Consider the following 5,622-nt stretch of genomic DNA (forward strand, 5'->3'; position numbering starts at 1 on the left):
TGGGCTTAAGGGGTAAAACTGTCTTGCTTTGAATATTACAGAAACTTGGCTTAAAAATCTTATATACCCTTCCATTTGCAGACTATCTCGATAAGCTAAGATTGATTTTTGAAATAAGGTGGGTATAAGAATTTCTACCCCTGAACTTGATATACACACTTATTTTTATTGTTACCTTCCACCATTTTACGCGAATCTTGACACTTGCATTATGTAAAGAGACCCGATTACTGAGTGTTAAGTGATTGTCTTTGGCATTCCCTTTTCCGTTTGATGTGAATCTCGACACATGACTTGGGTGAAAAGACCCGGTTACTAAGTCTAGGGTGTCCATTGACCTTTTTTTCTTTTTCTGCAACATTGTTCAGGGCAGTCCACTATTTCTACAATTTGATGAATTTTTGTCTAATTTCTCCATCTTTCTCTTCTTATCTTGACAGGGGCAAACCTAGGAGTATTTTTCAATTTCTAAATGGTTTCGACAATATTCAAATAAGACCAATTTCTACTCCTATCACTTACTACCAATTTTTACAAAATTTAATATTCTTTTATCAGTTTCCTCAACTTTTTCAATTTGGGAATCTCTTTTAATAGAAAAAAAAATTAATTCTACATATTTAAAGGCTTAGCTTCTCAATTTTTTTTTTTAAATTTCATTTTTTTCTCTTTCTTTACCCCCCAAATTAAGTGCCATTGTCCCCAATGGCATGACTAGGCTGACGCAAAAAAGGACTTGGGCCAAAGGGAACAATCAATAGGGTTTTCTTGAGGGGTTCAAGGTTTGCCACTTGATCTCGAATAAAAAAAAAAGAAAAAGAGAAAAAAAAACTCAAATCCTAATAGCAAAAACACTAAAAACTACATTGGGTTGCCTTCCAACCAGCACTAAGTTTAACGTCTTCAGCCAAACACATTCATTCACTTCTTCCATCCGGACTCTCAAACTTACTTCTTCTTCATACAAACAGGGCTCAGACTGGGCTAACCAAGGGGTAGACAAGTTATCCAAAAGATCTTTCACTATATCCACGTTGCACTCATCTTCCCCTAGATTTGGATAATTAGAGGCACTAAAAACATTTAACTGGACCTTCTGCTCCTCAAATGAAATGTCCATTTCTCCCAATTTACAATTAATCTTTGCATTGGTCATTGCTAGAAACGGCAATCTAAGACAACAAAATCTACAGGGAAATAACAATTCTCTATCCTGACAATGACATCATCGATAACACCTCGATGAGTCTTGACCGGTTGATCAACTAGTTGTAGAATTACCAGGATAGGTTTTAACTCGCCGATCCTAAACCTTTCATAGATAATGGACGGAAGCAGATTTACACTAGCCCTAAGATCTAATAGGGCCCGAAGGTGATTCCAAAGATGACACAACTTATGAGAGGAGCACCTGAGTCTTTCATCTTTCAGGGTAGTTGGTTTAGGAGGACCGCACTAATGTCTATCGAGAGCATCACTTTTTGTGAGGCTGCTCGTGGCTCCCTCTTTTGAGTGCATAGATTTTTCAAGAACTTGGCATAGGCCAGGACATGTTGAATTGCATCGAGGAGAGGGATGTTAATATGGACTTGTTTGAAGAGCTCCCTAATCTCTTCATTGTGAATCTCTTTCTTCTTTCACAATGGCCCGGTTGTGAGTGCAGTTGGAAAGGGGACCACAGGTTGGTTCACTAAAGGTTCTTCTTCTAAAGTTTCCTTTCTTTCTTCTTTTCCCCCCAACTTAGGGTCTTCCTGCTCCTTTTCTTCTTCTTCAATTTCTTTTCCTTATACGAGTCTTCTAAAATTCTCCCACTCCTTAAGGTTGTAATAGCTTTGGCATTTTCAAACTGAGGGTTCTTAGGAGGTGGTTGAATTTGTTGTGGAGGAAGACCCGGTAGCTGATTCCTAGGGTATGCAACCGGTTGACTCAATAATTGCCCTACTTCTCTCCTCGCATTAGCTTCAGCTAGCTGTCCTATTTGGCTTTCTAATCTGGCAATGGACTGCTGCCAATTTAGGATTAGATGCTGAAGCTGCATGAATTGGTCATCTACTGTATGGGTCTGAGGAGGTTGAGGGTAAGCTTGATACAGTTGGGCCGGTTGGTTCCTAGGGTACATCTACTAGAATTGGTTCTGTACTTGTGGCCTCTGAAATTGCTAGGCCATGGAGTTAAATGGATGATGATATTGTTGGGGCTGTGAATTGGGTTGATGTGTCCTCCAAGAAAAGTTAGGGTGATTTCTCTACCCAGGGTTGTAAGTATTTGAGAATGGATCATTGTTGGGCCTTGAGAAACTCTGGCCTACCTGAACCCGTTCTTGGATAAATGGCAAAATTTGGGCCACCGTGGGACAATCATCAACTTGGTGGGTTGGGCTGGTACAAATGGAGCAAACTTCAGGATATGGTGTAGATGGGCCCGATTGCTGGTTAAAGGTAAAAAACTTATCAAGCTTCTGGACTAGAAGATCTACCCTGTCCAATTTTCTCGAGATGGCATTCCAGTCCATTCTTGTCTCGGGCTCTGTATTATTCCAAACTTTATAGAGCCTTGCCCTCTTTGTGGGTCCCACTAGCCTTTTAGAGGAATACAAGGATGCATTATTATTGATGGAGTTTTCACTCAAGGTCTCAGAAAGCACATACACTTCATCCTCACTTTTGCTCAAAAATTCCTCCTATAGGATGCATCTACCATTTGCCTGTATTGATCCGTCAAACCTTCATAGAAGGCTTGTACAATTTGCCACTTAGACAGGCCATGGTGTGGGCATCTTCTCATTAACTCCTTCATTCTCTCCCAAGCCTCATGAATTTGTTCACCTGGTGTTTGGGTGAATCCAGTGATGGTTCTTCTCGTGGTATTGGTTCGTCCTATAGGATAGGACTTTATAAGGAATTCTTGTTGCATTTCTGCCCAAGTAGTTCCCAACCAATGTTTGGCCTTATCTTTCAAGAAGGGAAAAAGAGTCAATCTAAGGGCATCATCATTGAAGTTCTAGATCCTTATAGTAGAACGGATTTCCAGAAACTCGTCTATGTGTTTATATGGATCCTTACTGGGGTTCCCACAGAAAGAGGGGAGCATCTGGGTTGTGTTTAACTTGATCTCGTACTGTAAGGCTTGAGTATCTGGCAACTGCATTTAAGATGAAGGGTTATATTGGGTTGGAGTGAAGTATTCCTTCAACTTTCTAGGTTGGGCATCATTGATTCCAGCCATTTGGTTGTGTTATTGGTGATGGAGGCATCTCTCTATTTCTGGTATGGGTTCTATAGTTTCTCTCCTTAGAGATCTCCTTCCCAACATACAACTCAGAAGTTCCTTTTTCTTCTTGTTGGAATTTGAATTTAAAATTTTTGAATTTTAATTTCAAATTTTGGATTTTAAAATTTAAATTTTGAAAGTTAAACTCAAATTTGATTTTTTTTTTATTTTTTTATTTTCTCTCTTTTTCTTGAAATTTCAATTCAAATTCAGATTTTGAAATTTAAATTCAATTTTGAACTTTTATATTTAAAAAAATGCAAACAATTCACATACACGACTTATGGACTGACCTAGGGTTTCCTAAACTAGTGGTTCAATCAATGTGAATCCTCTTAGGTCAATTGGAATTACACCACTTCCTTTGGTTAGCCAGGTAAGAGGTGAGAAGGTGGGAAGCTCCCCTTACTCTTGCAAGGACCTAATTAAATAACCAGAAAACCCACAAGCTTCCCTAAAATTCAGCATACTTTTGAACCAAATGTGGGGCTCCCTAAAGAATCTTGCTATCCAGATTTTAAATTAGGGTTTAGGGTGAACTGCATGTGAAGGATGGTGACTTTTGGGCCCACAGAATACTAGGAAGATCGTCCACAGAACACTGGGAAGATTGTCCACCCATAAACCCTTAGCTTGAGAGAGTCGAGCTATGAGGCCTCGCAAGATCACTCTATTGGTCACTTCGGCCTACCCGTTGGTTTTAGGGTGAGCTACTAAGGTGAAACTTTGTTGAATCCCCATCTTGGCGCATTAATTCTAGAACTTGATGCCTTTGAACTGCTTTCCGTTGTTTAAGATCAACATGCATGGCAACTCGAAGCAGTAGATGATGTTTCTCTAGAGGAAGTTTTGCAAGTTCTGAGCTGTGATAGAGATTAGTGGGTTGCCCTCTAACCAGTTAGTGATGTAGTCTACTGCAATAACCAAGAACCTTCTCAGCCCAATTGCTGACGGAAAGGGACCAAGTATATCAATCGCCCACTATGCAATTGGCCACGGACTAGTCAGGTACCTTAGGTCGTTAGTGGGCTGTCAGGGTATGTTGGAGTGACGCTAGCATCTATCACATTTTTACATGAGTTAGGTGGCATATACCTTCATCGTCGGCCAGTAATATCCTTGTTGCGGTGCCTTTTGGTCTAGCGCTTTTCCCCCCAAGTGCCCATCGTAGAGACCTTCATGGATCTCTTGTAGCACTTGGCCTGCTTCGGTCAAACGTAAGTATCACAAGTAGGGGAGTGTGAACGACCTGTAATATAGTTGCCCGCCAATGACCATATAGCGAGAGGACTATCACTCTACCCTTCATGCCACATTACGATCTTTAGGGAGGGTCTCATGGCGCAGATTATCAACAAGTGGATTTATCCAGCTTGGCTTCGCAGCCATGATGGGAGTGACCTCTTCTGACACTCTTTTGAGGCTTGGCTGTGGCAAGTTTTCGATGTAGATAGTTTTTTTCGTGATGTCTGTTACACCATCCAGCTTCAAGAGTGCATCGGCCTCGGTGTTCTCGGACATTGGGATATGTTGGATGTACTAAGTGTGGAAGTTGGGCAGGAGCTCTCTAACCTTGGCCAGGTAGGCCAACATGGCGGGCTCCTAGGCCTCACATTACCCATTTACTTGGTTGACGGCCAACTGCAAGTTGTTGCAGACGACGGGGTGTTTTGCACTGATATCCTTTGCTTGGGACAGCTCGGATATAAACGCCTCATACTCAGCTTTGTTGTTTGAGGCTTGGAACATGAATTAGAGAGCGTACTCCAGTTTCATTTTGCTAGTTCTTAGAGGATCAATCCAACTCCGCTTCCACATTGGTTGGATGAACTGTCCACATGTAGGATTCAGGGCTCATTGTCCCACATCAGGTCGAGTGCCACACTGGTTGATGCCTTCGAGGTGGTCATGGGCTCAACAACTTCATGGGTCGGCGTGCTGAACGTTCATTCGGTGACGAAGTTAGTCAGGACCTACGCCTTGATCACTAGGTGTGGTTAAAACCAGATATCATACTCACTAAGCTAAATTTCCCATTTCTTTAGCCTTCTTGAGACCTCGAGCTTCTAAAGAACTTTCCCCAGAAGTCGATAGGTTAAGACTACCACGGTGTGGGCTTGAAAGTAAGGGAGCAGCTTCCAGGCTACCAATACCAAGGCGAAGGCCAGCTTTTCTATGTTGCGATATCTAGTCTTGGCGACATGCAGGACTTTACCTACATAGCAGACAGGTTGCTACACTCTGTTCATCTCGCAAATTAGGATTGAGCTGACTACCTTGTCACTCGTGGAGAAGTAGAGTTTTGGCCTGTCTCCAAGTTAGCAAAACACGAGCTTAGGTACCTTAAGTACC

General features: G+C 41.7%; 1 non-coding gene across 1 annotated transcript; it reads left to right on the top strand.

Annotated features, from left to right (window-relative positions):
- The first annotated feature begins 2,758 nt into the window (after positions 1-2,758).
- LOC148880339 (small nucleolar RNA R71) lies at positions 2,759-2,867 on the top strand. Its single transcript, XR_016106241.1, has one exon. It is a non-coding gene; the product is annotated as a small nucleolar RNA R71 (small nucleolar RNA).
- The last annotated feature ends 2,755 nt before the right edge of the window (positions 2,868-5,622 follow it).

The sequence above is a fragment of the Nelumbo lutea genome, chromosome 1 (genome assembly GCF_056320005.1).
Source record: "Nelumbo lutea isolate HS-2025 chromosome 1, American lotus-T2T, whole genome shotgun sequence".
In the NCBI taxonomy this organism is placed as follows: domain Eukaryota; kingdom Viridiplantae; phylum Streptophyta; class Magnoliopsida; order Proteales; family Nelumbonaceae; genus Nelumbo; species Nelumbo lutea.